At 42.1% G+C, this 17,544-nt stretch overlaps 1 protein-coding gene across 1 annotated transcript in view; it reads right to left on the reverse strand.

The window, feature by feature from the left end:
* The window catches only part of CAMKV (CaM kinase like vesicle associated), a 753,994-nt gene that overhangs the window by 250,870 nt on the left and 485,580 nt on the right, over positions 1-17,544 (reverse strand). The window lies entirely within an intron of this gene.

Consider the following 17,544-nt stretch of genomic DNA (forward strand, 5'->3'; position numbering starts at 1 on the left):
GAGCCAGTGCAGAGATTTCAGTCCTGGAGAGATACAATCCCTGGGCTTGAGGCCAAGGTCAAGTCTTGTAGTCCTGTTCTGGATGAGTTGCAGACAGTGGAGAGTAGAGGCAGGCAGATTTATAAAGAGGATGTTGCAGTAGTCCAGCCTAGAAAGAACCAGATCTGTGGAGACAGTGAGCTTCTGGGGGAAGGAGAGGAATGGAAGAATACCTCTGAGGAGGTGCAGCTGGTAGTGAGACTTCTTAGAGATGTCAGAAATGTGTGGAGTCGAAGATGACCCCAAGGTTTTTAGCCTCAGAGGTGGAAGCAGGAAGAGGGCCAAGAAAGGCCGACCAGAGAGTGACAGGAAAGGTGAGAGCAGGTGTGCTGATGAGGAGAATCTCAGTCTTACTGGCATTAAGGCAGAGATCATTGGCGGCACACGACTCCTGGATATCAGACAGACAGTCAGAGATGAGAGATGGAGAAGAAGCGGGCGGAAGGGAGCCTGAAAATGAGTTGATTTTCATCAACACAGCACTGAAAGTTGGGGCAGAGAGCAGCAATTGTTTGAAAAGCCAGGGAGAGAGGTTAGACACATGGGGAAGACTTCAGGTAAAGAAGGAGATAGATGAGAGGAAGGACCCCAGTTGGACCTGGGAGGGTCAATCAGAGAGGAAAGAGGTCAGCCAAGCCTCGGCCTGATCGGTGATAAACAGGTTATCAAGGAGACGGTTGAGCAGAATGGCATGGTTGACGTGTCGAAGGCAGAAGAGAGATCAAGTAAGATGAGGATACAGACAAGAACAAGAATGTTGCACTTCTGCACATAATATAGAATGTCTGATTTAAAATTCCTGATTACAGGTGCCATATTTTAGTAGCATTTCTGCATTCTGAAGGTCATTACCAAGAGTTTACATTATTGGGCCTTTATTGAGAGGGCCAAGGGGCATTACCACTTGGCAAAGGCCACTGGATGGGGGAATTATTGCTGTTAGTTGGTTCCAGCCTAAGAGGGTAGAATGTCCTTTTTAAAACAAGGAAAAACGAAGGAGAAACATTGCAATGTTTGAAAAAAAGATTTATACAAATCTGCAATTAAATTGCCATGGTGTCCAATGTTCTAATTAAGGGTACATTGATATATGGTGCATGACATGTTTCGGATAGAAATAATGTAAGAAAGTGTGAGAAAGGCTGTCTCACTTGCTAGTCCCCGGGGATCTCTCTCTCAGGTGGCCAGAGCACGGTCATCACATTTGGATCCAGACCCTGGGGCTGGAACAGTGCAGGAAGATCACCTGGGTGGGGGATCTTCAGGGAGTAGGGGTAAGGCAACCGATGGTGAGATGCAGTATTTCCACTGTTCCTGTACCCATGCTCCATCCTATTTTTTAGGATTCTCCAAAGTCCCAACTCCCCCCTTATTAAACAAACACTGCACTGAGGAAGAGGACAACTGAGAGTAAAGAGGATAACACTTGCATATCTCATTGGACATGTCCCGTTAATCAGGTCAGGCAAAGCCATGTACTTGACCTTAATCACATGCATCTGATACCAATTGTCTCCCCCCACACTGTTAAAAGGCAGAACATAGAGACACACTCTGAGCAAGGTAGAACACAAGAAGGAGCAGATCTTCCGCGGTGAAAATGAACTCAATGGAGCAGGACAACTGATCGAAGGACTTGAGTGAAGGGTATGGAAACCCTGAAGATCCCTGCAGGAGGTTGTTGCCTCAAGGAAACCATGAAGGATACACAGAGAAACTCAAATCCCAGACAAGAAGAAACCTGCATGGTGTTTCAAGGATGCCAGTGACCCTGTTGGGTGAACAATGGAGTTGGGGAGGAGAGGCCAAGCCTCTGGTATCACCCTTGACTCGTGAATCAAAGCCTCAAAGACAAGAAAGGAATGTGCACAGCCTGTAAGTTAGCGAAAGACATGAAAGGCAGGTTTGTGACAAGGAAAGATTGAAACCGCAAAAGTGTATCTCACAATTGAAGGTTGCATGTGTGCTCGTGAGATGCTAAAGAAAGCAAACCAGTAGTGAACTTTAAGTTACTGTTAACTGTGAAGCCAGTGATACAGATAGCAGAGTGGTCTGGGCAAAAGGAAGTGGCCCATTTGAACGTTTCCGCAAGATTTCTTGTTATAAAGGGACAAAGTGAACAAACTCTAAAATGCGCAAGGGTGCAGATTAACCCCAACGAAAGGGGAAGTTAAAAGATGATTGCTTTAAGAGGAAGAAGTCTTGGAATTTTTGTGCTTGTGGTGTGGAACTTCCAAGACCAACAGACACTGGGGCAAATAACATAAGGGAGAGCTGAAGTGAAAGTCGAAGTGGTTCTGCAAAGGTCTATGGTAACAACTTTGCACATTTGAAAGACTTTGACATCAGGGAAAGGTCTGAGCCTGCCAGAGGGAGACCTCAAATATGAGATGAAGTTAGAGGAAGAGAACTCCTAATGAATGTGAATAAGGCTTGGGGAACAGAGCCCTTGCAAGTGCATAGATTATGAGGTCCAAGCCTGACTGGAGGGGACCTTCGTGAACTGTTGATGCCTTGAGAGATCCGAGCCCAACGGAGGGAGATCTACATAAACTTTTGTTGAACTGTGAAAAAACTTTTGTTGAAATGGAAACAAGTAACTTTAATGTGGAAGGCCAAGCAAGCCTCGACCCATGTTTTGAACTGCTTTTTTTTATCACCTGAGCAAGAGCGTGTCATCCTTTTTACAGGGGCCACCTTACTCTGTGCTGTCCAATGTGGGGAAGAGAGCTGAATCAGCCACCTTGATACTTTATGTTATAACACTGACTTTCTGACTTTCCTTTGCATACACATTCCCCTTTACATAAGAGATAGGGCAGGCATTAGGTTTTTTTTTTAGTATAGGCCTTTTTTATTTGTATTTGACATAGATTAACTAGGACTGTGTTTTCTAGATTATTTGATAGTAGAGACTACTCCCATCATAGCTAGAGGGCAACGTAGGAGGTTTTCCAAGCCCCAAGAATCTAAGAAAGGCTTTGAAACATGTCATATTTGTGATACCATGCCTTCCTTACAAAAGTGAAAGATGGGCCTCAGTCAGCATCCAAGTGAAGAACATGGACATATACACAAAGACACACACATATGTAGAGCCAACATGTTTCACCCATACTGTTTGTTATTGGGACTTTTATAAAATAAAATATGCAAAAAATGCTATAACATCTCCGTTCTTTAAGGGAAATATTCTATTGAACATACTGCACAGCAAAATCTTTTTTTTGCTGACTGCACCATGGGCAGTACAGATGGCAACTTTCATTTTTTTCTGTGGTTATTTACTTATTTGAATGTGTCATTTGTGGCCCTACTCTGCAGTTCCTGATGCACTTTAGAAGGTTCAAAAGATCAGATGGTGGCAGGGGTACCAAAAGTTACAAGCTTTTTCAGGACAGGATAGTAAGACAGAATTGACAGGTGATAAAACGGAAGGTAGTGTGGCTGGATTAGGTGTGGGGGCAAATATATGTTTTGAGGCTTATTCGTAAAGTTGTCATGGAGGGTGCAGTGCTGATTTGCATGTGGAGTGTTAAGATGTTTGTTGAGACCCAAAACCAAAGCAATAAAAAGAATCCAAAAAGGCCAATTAACATGTGCACCACTTTGCAAGGGAAAACAAGGCTTATCATATGCAACAGTCTCAGAAAGTCCCGTAGAACCGAACTAAAACAGAGCTCATCACGCCCCAAGAAGCTACAGGTTATATAGCGGAAAACTGCACATTAACATACATAGGTTACAAAGTCATCTAACCACCTTCATTGGCTTCCACCTATATGACATGCTAATACCCCCTATCGTCCCTGGACTGATTTGCCACAGTTTATCTAAACCCATTCCCTTATGCCCGTGGCCCACTACATTGTCACAATTGGCTCTTAATACCTAGTTGACTAGCAGGTATATAAATACAGTACTAAACCTTAACCGTCATGTGATGTGCACCCCTCCAACCCAGTCACATTCAAAATAGGACTGGCAAGGCCAACTCTGCTTTGATAAAACAATGGCCCTTCTAATTAAACCAGACACTGCAGCGGACACAAGCTGCAACCCAGACCGTGTACTACATTTACTGTCATCACCTTTGCGCCTCCTATGCCAATATATCACATGGCTCCCCCTTATCTCCTTTAGACCCTAGGTGCCCAGTAATGATGTGACCAGGGCACCACTCTTGAGTCTGAAGTTCAGGGATTTATTTGCTTTGGTTATGCGTCTACTTATTCAAATGGAACGATCACTCCTTGGGTGAGGGCAGTATTGCTCTAAATCTTTGCCTGGCCTGTTGGCATCACAAAACCTTGTGCCCTGTTTTCATGAATTTGTCCTTCAAAGGGCACATCTTTACCTCCCCTGGCCACATCTAACATTCAATTCCCAGCACCTTCGAGCTGTGCAGCTGGATACAATTAGCGTTTATATACACAGCTCAGGTGCCTCTGACCTCGGCTTCTCTCTTGGGGGATTGAAAGGGGATTTGTCTTTGCACTGAGCTAAACCGAGCCCCAGGTCCGCACCAGGGCCTTCATTCAACTCTTTGTGTGCTAGGACTTGAAATCCAATATGGTAGCTCTCTTGCCATGTCAACCCGCTGACCTCAAGTTTACCACAACACCTTTCTAACTCCATCTTCTCTATCCGCCTACTTCAGCTTCCTTCTCACACCTCACTCAAAATATAACATTGTGTGCTTTTTCGAAGCACTGGGCCTATAACGCACTGCCCTATCTATAACCTCTGCAACCACAACATGAATACATTTGTTGCTCATTTTCTGTTGCTATATGATTTATCTATTAAGTGTCAAAACTAACTACAAATGATACATGTGCCTTCAGGCCATGCAAAATTCAACATGCTCACACTGTGGCACTTACTTATAGGTTTTTCTCAGCCTAAACCTTTTTGCCTTGCTGGGACTTAGTATGTGCATCCCAACATGTTCCAGGCTTTCGGTGCCCACTGGGTGTTTGTTTTGTGTGCATGTTTGTTTGTAGTGTGGAATACATAGCTAGCTTGTCTGGTGCATATGTTAATGATAGATTCCAGTATGTTGTGTAGGTAGGATGTGGTTTGAAGGTGGATGGTTTTCTAGGCAAGGCAAAGTCCTTTGAAAGCAATTTATCATGGTATGGGGAGCCAGTGAAGTTGGGAAAGACCAGAGTAGGTGCAGGATGAGTCACACTGCTGCATTCTCTATGGATTGCATGGGGACAAGGGTGCTGTTGGGGAATCTGGTGATCTTGGATAGAACTAGAACTTGTCCTGCAGCAAGGAAGTTTTGAGGGTTTGGTTGTGTTCTATCTTGTGTAGGAGGTGTTGTTGCAGGTTGTATGCTTTGGTGATGGCAGCTTTGTGGTTTGTAAATCTAAGGTGAGAGTCGATGATAAAGCCTACAGATTTGACATGTGTGGATATGTGAGCGTTGTCCGTGATGAGTTGTGAGGTCAGGTTTGTTCTCGGGAGGAGAGATGAGGAGGTATTCCATTTTGGAGGGGTTGCATTTGAGTAAGTGGGTTGCCATGCAGGTGGTGATGGTGGAGAGACAGCTTTTTAGGGTGCGGATTCATGAGTGAGATGAGATTTGGAAATACACCTATGTATTGTTTGCAAATTGGCAGAAATGGACGTTGAGTTTGCTAATGGTCTGTCCAAAGGCAGACCCTTAGTTCTGTAGCACTCATTTTGAGTGCTGTCATTTTGAATGAGCTGGTTTCAAGCGTCCTTATTTTCATTTATCTTTTTTTTCTGCACTAACATCCTTTTCAAAGGATTTTCCTAATTGCCCATTACTCAGAATGTAATATGTTATTCCTTGGCAAGCTCCTGGACGTGTACTGCATGAGCCAGAACTGATCAGTAATTGAGAGGTGGCAGAGCGCAGAGGCTCGTTTGTGGATTCTGCGATACCGGGTAGCTTTGCAGTTTACCTATTGATTTGGTAGTGATTAAAGCTGAAAATTATTAGCACTTTTCTGAAAAAGTGCAGTGTGTCTGCTGCCACTTCTAATGGTCGTGCACAACAACGGCAGCAATATTCACAACTCCCTGTACTCTCTCTGTGCCTTCTTCTTCCCCTGTTTCTATGAGCAGGGCTAGACTCATCGACCAACCAAATATCAAAATCTGGCCAGATTGCCAAGGCATCTAGAATGGATGCGTATGAGGAAGATTAGTATATTATGAGTTTTAGTGGAACCCATTGGCATCATTTTGGGTCATTCAATATCATGACTGCATTGCATTATTTGGTGGATGGTCGGGCCCAGCTTTACTCTTGCAGATGCCCTAAACGGTAACGTAGACGTCTTTATGCCTGCCAGGCCTCTGAATTGTCTGTCGAGGTGCAGAAGTACATTTCTATGGACTGCTTATATAGTGCCTTATGTCAGAAACCCCTGCTTGTTAGCACTGTAAATGTTTGCATTGGCACTACCCATTTCCATGGCAAACAGTTTGCCAAACATGGAAAGATGAAGAACAGGTCTGCCACCCCAGGATTCAAGTCAGCCACTGTTGGTCAGGCATGGATTTCTGAGACAAGCTCTTAACTTGCTGAGCTATCTGACAGCCATTTGTCGTTTCCTTTAAGTCATTCTTCCTTCTCTATTCTGTATATTTACATCAGAGGTTCTGCAGGGGTTGGGCTCCTTTGAGTGCTCATGTGCCTTAATTCTCTCTCCAGCGTGCTGTTACAGGCAATGAAAGCAGCCTCCTTTTTTATAAGCTCCTCGCATTTGAATAACCTACAAGCCCTCTCCTCTTTGTTTGGACCCCTTCTGGGTCCCATACATTCCAGAGTAGTTTCAGAGAAGTAACTGTGCTAAGCGGAGCTGAAGAAATGCTGGAGCACCTCCTTGGCCCATTGCTCAATAGATGAGGAACTTAAAGGCGTCAAGAGGGATCTCTTCCTGGTCAAGGAGATCCCCTCTCTGAGATATAGTTTCTGACATGATGTCAATACTAAAATAGACCAATTGTAAACAGTTGAACTGCGCCACATCAAAGAAAATCCAAAAGGTATAGTTGTACTATATTTTAATTTGTGTTCTGAACAGCCTGATAAGTGTTTTGAGCGTAGCTCTTCTGCTGAGGCTGTACCAATTTAATCAGTTTAGTTTATAAGATGCATTGATATATACATTGCCATTCACAGTATATAGTCCAGCATGAGGGGTCATTAGAGGTTGTGCCGCATATATACAATAAGTTAAACAACAAAGTTATACATCGTTGATGTCAACATTAAGTAAAATCCATAGCAATGCATGTTAGCATAAATTATAATATGAACCAATTATTGTGTAAACACAAATTAATCAGTTACCATTCCAGTTAGTGGCATCAAGGCAATCCCAGATTCAGGAAAATAAAAACAAAATAACAAAAAACAACAACTGTTAGCCAGGGAGGTGGATAGACAATCGTGGGCAGATCTATGACAGTTCTGAAATTAACGAAATTGTATTTTAGGGACACAATAAAAAGGCATATTTACCAAAGACTCTTGTCCAATCTGATACTCTGCACAATGAATAATCACAAACAGTGTGAGTAATAATTTAGCACCGACCAAAAGTTAGGTTGCCATTCTTGCTATCATATACATTTTACTCAAATGCACTTACCAATTAGATGAAGTAACCAATATATAAGTTCCTAGTCTGGAATCTAATTCATAAATCAGACAGAATAGTTGTGTAATAAATCAGATTACACTAACTATAGAGAAGAATTGCCATATGTTTAAAAACCGAAAAAGATATTATTGTTTTACCTTAATTAAGGCTGCGATTGCAGATAGACAGTAATAGAAACTTCAGCGTGTCCAAAATGGCGTCGTAATTGAAAGGGATTAGAATCAACAAATCCAATAAGGATTCCGATAAATTGAGTTAGCCAGTCCGTCAATTCCAATTGGAAAAAAGGGGGAAAAGTAACAAGTAAGCCTGAATTAGAACAGAGGCTTTCCGCTCATTACGTAATGTCAGGGACCGTATGCATGTGTGCAGATGTCTCGCTTACCTGCCTTCCGGCATACGAATGATTCAAGGGAGGGCGCGTGAGCGCATTACCCAATGATTATAATGCACTGCTATACCGTGAGCTGCAATGTGCTCCGCGGTATCGTAATGGCCGCCATCTTATGTGAGGAAGTCAACCTCACATGACAATTACGACAATATGCGCGGTTAGATACCTGAACTAGGTCATAGAAATTCACTGTGTTTGTTGGGCATGGCCTGATAGGCCATTGAATGTTAGGTAAATGCCAATTGTTTAGCGCAATAGAATAAGAATTCAATTTCGTGTGCTATAAATGATAATTGACAGGTAAAACCTACAACCACAGCGGATATTGTGGACAGCGCTACTGCCATTGCCAAATTTGTGCCTTGATCATCAATTTGTCAGTTAGAATTAAGAGTGTATGTATTACACAACAGACATGGCCATGATTGTTTATCCACCTAAAACCAACATCCACATGTGAATCATATCTCAACCGCTATACAAGGGAATAGTAGCTCACAATTCCGGCATGTCACTGGCAAGTCACAGTACAACAATGACTCTGTTTAAATGACAGTACAAACTACAGCTATAAGTTAATAATGTGTTGCAAATTGACGAGAATGCCAGCATTATATCACTGGATGTTTCATATGGAACTTAATCACAAGCAGCTAGAAGCACGGCTTATTTGCAAACACAGAGTCGTTACCAGGGGTCTGAATTTGGACCATGAGTTTCATGTATTTTTATGAATTAGTCTGCTAGATACAGGAATGCTTTCTCCTTTGATTTTTTTCTATCATGGAGTAATTCATGGTTAACATCCAGTGATATAATGCTGGCATTCTCGTCAATTTGCAACACATTATTAACTTATAGCTGTAGTTTGTACTGTTATTTACTGTTGTACTGTTGGTCTATTAAGGTTTCTCTGTGGGGTGTCGGGCAAGGCACTCACAACTTAACAGCTGACTGCTGCAGCACGTTATTTCTTTTAACTCATGGCAATAGCGCTGGAACTCTCATTGGCCTTGTTTGCCCATTTCTTTTTGCTGATGTCAATACTACATTGATTTCCTTTTGTATTTAGGTTAAAGTGTTAAATATCATTAACACAAATATAGTGGCAAGCATTTCTCTTTTGAGCTTCTGGACCTAAAAAATCAAATGAACAATCTCAGAGACTTCGGAAAACCTGCTCTTCTACTCCTCCCGATCTGTCAGCAGTATTTGACATAGTAGATCACTAATTCCTTTGCCACCTCATCACCACCTCGGCCAACTTCTCCACAGATGCCAAAGCATGGGTCACCTCCTTCCTAGAGAGCAGGGTCATGACAGTGTTTTCCAACAATGTCAATGCCCCACCAGCTCCTATCCTCTGCAGGGTCCCTCAAGGATCTTGCATCTCTCACACACTATACAACATATTTACCAAACCCCTCGTTGACATCCTTGACTCCCTTAGCATAGCATATACCAACTACGCCGATGATACGTGAATCCTCCTGCCCCTCTCTGGCATTTACTCAGACGACCCAAACACCGTCAAATACGCCTACATTACCATCCAGTCATGTATGGCAGCCAGCCAACAACCTGTACCTAAATGGGGAAAACGTGAAAATCGTACCGATTGGTCTTCCCACAGTGTTCAACAAGCTCAACCACCAATATATAGCCTTCAACATTGATGGCACCATGATCCCCATCTCTACATCCATTAAAACCCTAGGGGTCCACATAGATGCCACCCTCTCTATAACACACAAAGTAAATGCAATAGCCTCCTCTGCAGTCTACACATACAAACTGATTAATGCTTCTAGAGCTTTCCTATCCCCTGACAGCTGCCTTACCATAGCAGACGCCATAATTGGCGCAAGACTGGACTGCTGCAATGTACTATTCACAGGATTCTCATCTCAAAACATTTGAAAGCTCCAAATCATTCAAAACAAGGCATTCCAAATGACACTTAACATTCCCAACAGGGCTCACATCTCTGCTGCCAGAACAGCAGCCCGCTGGCTGCCCATCCTTGAACGGATCGTCTTCAAGACCATGTCCATCACACACAAATGCCTGCGTGACACAGCTCCCCTATCTCTCCCAGAAAATCACTAAAGCACAGTCACATCTAGATCCACCAGATCTATGTACGCAAACCAACTACAACAACACAAAGTAAGATGCAAAAAAGCTGGAGGCTCCAGCTTCCAGTTCAGAGCAGCTAGACAATGGAATGTTCTCCCTCCCTCACAAAGAGTGTAACATTCATATTGGGCTTTCTGTAAATCCCTGAAAACCTGGATCTTTGCCTAAACATCCTGTCACTCACTAGACAGTTTTGCACTGCCTCGCCACAACTACTGTATGCTTTTTATGTTTTTATGTCTCGTCTGCAAGTAACAGGTCCACTGTAACAGTGCCTAAATGCCCTTGGGTTACTGCACGCTTTATAAATGAAATAAATACATAAATAAACAGCCTAACCCATTGGTTTCAGGTGTATTAGCTTGATGATCCGAAGGCATGTGATTGTTGTTCCAGGTTTTGGTGGACACTGCTGGTAAACCATGACCCTCAACTGCTACTCAACTGAGGCATTCTTCGCTCTAGGGCATCCATTCTCCTCTAGAAAGGTTATTTTTAGAATAGATGTTGAATGGGCCATCACTATTTCTGACAGTTTTGATCAATACCTCAGTGAGATAAAAATTAACCAGCGCAAGGACACTGTCAGAGCTCTTCTATCAGAGGTTTCTACCGATGGAGGAAAAAGCTGCTATAATTGTCCTTCTAGATGCTCTTTCAATAAGGTATGTCTTAAAAGTGTAGGTTCTGCCTGAAGGGGATGTATGCACCATGTTCTACTTTATGTCATTGCTTACAGCACAAACCTAGTTTGAGAAAAGCAGATTGCGTTGCAATAGAGGTTGTCCGCTTTGAGCCCTGCATTTTATACAGTAGTGCGGTACTGTCGGTGGATGGAGGGTGGGATTTTTATTCATCCGTTCGTTAGTGTTGATAGAGCCACATTTTAGTGTTTTGCAGAACTGGAGGATGTTGGGGGCATTTTGGAGCTTCTGCCGACATTGATTGCCAGAAGACCGGGTCATGGTAAGAAAATGACTAAGGGTCTTCTCATTATGGGCTAGTTAAGATCACACATGTTTGACAGTTTTGCTACGTGTGGCAAATGTGCATGCATGTGTGTGTATGTGGGCAATCAAAGAAAAGGTGCCTCAAGAGGTCATTGCTTCATCTTAGATACCCTTTACCAGTTCAAGCAAATTAGCAATGATGGGTGGCCTAGGGCATAGCTGTTTCTTTGCCACATGACCGGAACACAGGAAAATCTCCTCATCTTATAGTTTATTATTATTTCATGTTTTTAAAAAAAATATATATTTTTTTTTTACCACAGGCAGACCTCTTCCTCGATTTTGGTTGTTAGATACACATACTCAAAGCCTCAATACAATTCCTGACTTTACTAAATGTTAGCAATACGTTTCATATAATTTCAAGGGATAACAAAAACAGGCACACGAAACAAAAAACAAAAGTAGAGGAGGCAGCAAACAGTTATGATTGGGACATGACAGAACGTCATGCACTGACTGAGCGCAATTCCCAATATTTGAAAAATAAACAACAGTGCGAGTGGCGGCCCTTCATGTGTGGCACAGTGCTCAACTCACAAGGTTGCCATGACATACATGTTGATGATGCTGCATGCGCGTTGCCGTCATGCTCTGGGAATTCAAGTCCTTGCGTGGCTGAATGCGTCCAGTGTGCTGCCTGGCTGTGGCCCTGCCCCTAGTGAAGAGAATACTTAAGGTGTATGTGTGTCTGTGTGTTTTGTGATTGTGTTGTTTGTATGTATGCTTTTGTGTGTTTGAATATAATGCAGTGTGTGTGCAAGACTAGTCACGTGAGTCTGTAGCTGTGCTTCTATGTATGTGTGTGTATGCTAGAATCAGAGTATGACTGTGTGTGTGACTGGACATGAGTGTGTGTTTATATGTTTGTATCATCTTTGCAAGGGATTTACAGTGACCAACCATGGTTGATCAATATAAATCCCTTGCAGAGACTGCTGGCATACATAAGTTCTGTGTCAAAAGCTTAATGCATGAAGTGCTTCTGCCTATATATATGTAATTTAAAGTTGACGTTACTCTCATAGATAGTTTGTGGCAGCAGAGTCATGTTATTTACATTGACTATTACTGCCATAGGTAGGTTGTTGCCATCAACTATCTATGCCAGTAACGGTCACTTTAAGTCATATGTATTAAGTGCTTCAGTTTACATGTATGTAATTTAAAGTGACCCACTGGCATAGATGGGTTGTGGGAGCAGTTAATGCATGTGATTTAAAGGAAAAGTATGCTCAAAAATTGTATTGTTCCAAAAGATGGGCAATATTCAAAGATATATATAAAACATACATTTAAAGAAAGTTCGTATGTAGAATTTTGAACAAATGAGGCTCACAGTTTTTACATGGGGCATCCTTTTTGTGATTTGTTAAGCTCTGCTCTGGTGGCAATAATCAGGCAGCAAAAGTGTCCCACTGGGAGCATTTGCTTACTGCAGCCAGAGCAGAGCTTAACATGGAGAGGAGGCTGACTTCACTTTCATTTTACGTGTTCTGTGCTCCCCAAGCCCAGGGAAGTGCAGAAAACGTCAAATGAAAGGCAGAGCAATTACTTTGCTGGCTGCCGGCAGAGATTTCATAATTGCTGCGACTTTCTTTTCTAGTTTCCAGTGCTTGGGAAACTAGAAAAGAAAGTCGCAGCAATTATGAATACTCTGCTGGATGCCGGAAAAGTATTAATAATTTCCTCGACTTGCCCACAAGAAAAGGTGCAGCAATTATAAATACAATGTTATTGTATTTATGATTGCCTTGGTTAGAAAACCATGGCAATCATATATACAACAACGTTGTATTTATGAATTCAATGGCTTTCTCTTTCAGTCGCCTGGGGGATACCGGGAGACTGAAAGTGAAAGCCACCGCAATCACAAATACACTGTGATTGTATTTATAAATGCTGTGGTTTTCTTTTTAAGTTTCCCAGGCTCCCCTGGGCCAGAGGTTGTTGTATTTATGATTGTGGTGGCTTCCGCTTTGAGTGTCCCGGGATCCATCGACAAGGGGGAGCCAGCAGACTCAAAGCGGAAGCCACCACAATCATAAATACAACACAGTTGTATTTATAATTGCCCTGGTTTTCTTTTTAAATTTCGGGGGAGCCCGGGAATCTTTAAAAGAAAACCACTGCAATCATAAATACAACAACCAGTGTATTTATAATTGCTGTGGTTTTCATTCTATAATTAAACATTTTTAAAAAAAACACTTACCCGCAGTAGAAGGCAGGAAGGAGCCTGACTGTATTCTCTGCACTCTGGCAATAATGCAGAAGCCACCTACTGGTAGCGTTTGTTTATTACAACCGGCTTTTGCTTAATTATTGCCACGAGTGACGAGCTTAACACAAGCACAGTAGGGTCATCCATTTCACAAACTGTATGCCTCCTAGTGCTCAACATTTTTTAGTTTGAGCCTCATTTGCACAAAACTTTACATAGGAACTTTATTTTTTTATATATATTTTTGATTGAGGCCCCTCCTTTGAGCCAATACAAATGTTTGAGTGAACTGTCCCTTGCAGTTTGCCATTACTGGCATAGATATGACAAACAATCTATACCAACAATGTTCATTTTAAGTCACATGTATGATATGACAACCTATCTATGTCAGTAATGATCACTTTAAATCACATGCATGAATCCACTGCCACAACCCATCAATGCCAGTTATGGGCACATTAAATCATAGACATGAAACAATTTAGCCTTCATGCATGTGATTTAAAGGGACAATTTATTGCATATGTGGGTTGTGTCAGTCGCTTCATGCATGTGATTTAAAGTGACCATTACTGGCCTAAAAAGGTTGTGGTAGAAGCTTCATGCATGTGATTTGAAGTGACAGTCACTGGCATAGATGTTTGTGGCAGCAGCCTCATGCATATAATTGAAAGTCACTATTACTGGCATAGATAGGTTGTGGCAGCAGCTTCATGCATGTGATTCACAGTGACCATTACTAGTGTCACTAGGTTGTGGCACCAGCTTATTGCATGTGATATAAAGTTATCCTTACTGGCATAGAAAGGTTTTGGCAGCAGCTTCATGCATGTGACTTAAAGTGACAATTACTGGTGTAGATATGTTGTAGCAGCAGCCTCCTGCAAGCAATTTACACTGACCATTAATGGCATAGATAGGTTGTGGCTGCAGCCTCATGAAAATCATATAAATTGACCAATATAGTGTACTGTTGTTGTCATGTTATTTTCTGAATTTTTTCATCTGTTACCTTAGAGAGCCAACTGTAAATTGTACGGCCTATTACCCTTTCTGTGTTAAGAATTGTGCTGCAAAATTCATCATTTCAAGATACATTAATTACATGTGTTCCCACTTAGTTATTCTTGGCTCTCTTGCTATGCTCGGTCACTTGTGCTAATTTGAGGAAATATTTAGGTCTGCCACTGAAAATATTAATCATGAATCATGAAAAATACTTGAAATTTCTCATGTTTTCCTAGAGAAACAATTATAAATTGTATGGCTTTTCATCCAATTTTCTTTAAAATTGTGCTGCAAAATGCATAATTTTAGCACATTATTTAAAAGAATGTCCTAGAAGGGGAAATCACCCTGGATCCCCCTTTCTTCTTTTGAACTCTCTGAATACACTCATGCGCTCATACTAATAGCAGAACTAATGTGAGACCCTACACTAAAAAAAATCACCACCCTGTGAGGGCTCACCAATGCATCATTTAGAATGGTGATGCCCCTTTAGGACCTATCTGCTCCCCTGGCACCAAAAGCTGCCTCCGCCACTGTTCATATATATTGTGTTTGTGTGATTCAGTCTCTACTGCCAGTCTCTTCGGTTCATCGTGGATTTGTTTTCTTTATTTTAAGCTGCACGTTTCAAAAATCTCTCACGCCTGCACTTATCAAGTGTATGTGTTAAAATTAATTAGCTCTTGCCCCTTTGGGTGTAGCAAATCAGGTTGCTCAGATCCCAGTATTTACATAACATCACATGCCCATGTACTAATATGGCTGTTCGTTGCTTTGGCTCTACTCTCCCCTATCACTCGCCATAAAATTATGCTTCCATCCCGAATGTTCGTCCCTCTGCTACCACTCCACAAACGTCCAGCTAATCTGTTTATGTTTATGTTTGTATATTTGTAAAGCACTCCTGGTACCCAAAGGCTTACAGGCACTGACTAACATACAAAGAACAGGACAACATGGAGCAGACCTAAGGAGAAATACAATCATGTAGGATCAGTGAAATAGCTCTGTTCAAGGGGTACTTTGCATTCAACTATACATTTGGTGACTGTCACACAAAAAATAAAAACAATTATCCCATTGCTTCCACCTTCATTCTAGCGCACGGACATTTTCACCCTTTTCAGGTGGGTCATTTTACACACAGGGTCCTTGTCAGGAAGAACCAGGGTTATCTGGCATCAAAGCTACACGTTTGTGGGTGTCTAGCATTCACCTTGCTGAAGAGATCTCCTGAGATTAGAACGATGGAAGGGGGAATTGTTTATGTGCATTGATTTGGGTGCATTCTGGGGTTAGGGAGAGGGGAAGAGTTAAACGGGGTTGGTGTTTCAAGTGGCTATGGCTTTTTAAAAAATATTTTTTCATCCTTTTTTCAGCATTCCATTGTCCCTTGTCATTATTCCATCCGAATCATCATGCTATCTAGGAGGTGCAATACCCTATTTAACATCATCTTGTCCCCACTATTATCTGCGATATGTAAATTGGGTACTCCCCTTTTTTTCATTTTCGGGGGACCAGATCAATGATGGGAAGATCCTAAAATCAGAAATAGCGAAAATGTGAACTGGTTACCTGTCTCTTGGGTCTATGCAATTCTAGTGCAACAACATTCACCTTCAGCATGTCGTCTTTTTCACACCAATTTTTCCAAACACATAGGGCCTCATTACACGGAAGGCGGTGTGCCATGGCGCTATTAGCGCCATGGCTCATGCCGGTAAAATACCGGCACCGCCTTGGCGGAAAGGGGATTTACCGCCCCATTCCAAGGTTGGTGGGGCGTTAAATCCCCCTTCCGCCATTGCCCTTCCCCATTCCCATTTCTGCCCCATAGGGCTCTATGGGAATGGGGAAGGCGCTAATTACGGCACCGCAATTTTGCGGTGCCGTAATTAGCTCTGAGGTCCCTTAGCGGGTTAAAGCACCAACCCGCTAAGGGACCTCGTAGTAAGGCGGTAATGGTTAACGGTCACCGTTACCATTAACGGTGGCCGTTAACCATTACCGCCTTCCGTGTAATGAGGCCCATATTATCCTCCCACTATTATCCTCCACAAGCGGCAATGGCACAGGGTAGCATATGGTGAGGTGGTGCAGCATGTCTACCTTCTCAGAGCTGTACTTCAGTACTCCCCATAATCCCGACCCCATTCTGCATCCCCCATCTAGTGCAAATCAGGGAACCTATTTTTCAACAGTCAACATTATCATTTTGATCATATTTCTTTTCTTAAAGAGTGCTATGTTGTATTCAAGATTCTGCCCCGTTGCTGGTTGCCCCACCAGTGCCAAAGACCATGAAAGAAACAGGAATCCTGAGTTTCTTGTTCGAAATAGGTTTGGCAATTTAGATCTGACATATGGTGTAGCATTCCTTGCATGGGATTGCTGAATCTGGTAAAGTTTTATGCATCACATGTAAATGTATCATTTGGAATATTGCATGAAATATGTTACAAACATCACACGTTTACATGATTTGAATACTGTTGGTTTAGAGCACATACTATGAATCTGATAATGAGTAGACATAACCCACACATATACTTAGAACGTGTGCCTTTTTGGATACATCTGTTGAACAAATATAGGCAAGCAAATTCCTCTGTTATGGTGTTGAAGATTTAAGGATCTCGTTGAAATACTTGAGTGACGGTCCTAATGAATTCTAAGTACTGAGAGGTATTGCGGTGCATAACAATATGTGTTTTTCATTTCTGATTGTTCCTGCCATAAAATGGTATCATGTTGTCTCGGGAGGATAGCTCTGGGGATACACGCTCGCCTTGACTGCAAGATGACCACCCGGCTCGGTGCTTAGAAACCTCTGGGTATTAGACACGTTATAAATATGCAATTGTAATCGTATCAAAATTATAGATTTTTTTTTTTCTTAGCTTTTCGAATTTCCTGATGTACATCTGTTCATGTTAATGGGTGTTATTTATAGTTGGTAAACATGGATAACACCATCAATAATAACATGATGAGATTTCACTTTTACTTTCTGGTCTCACCATTCCCGTCAATTAGATAGGTGGCACATGATTAATATTTGTGGCTAGTTCT

This window comes from Ambystoma mexicanum, chromosome 2p (genome assembly GCF_040938575.1).
Source record: "Ambystoma mexicanum isolate Mex_15411 chromosome 2p, UKY_AmexF1_1, whole genome shotgun sequence".
Classification (NCBI taxonomy): Eukaryota; Metazoa; Chordata; class Amphibia; order Caudata; family Ambystomatidae; genus Ambystoma; species Ambystoma mexicanum.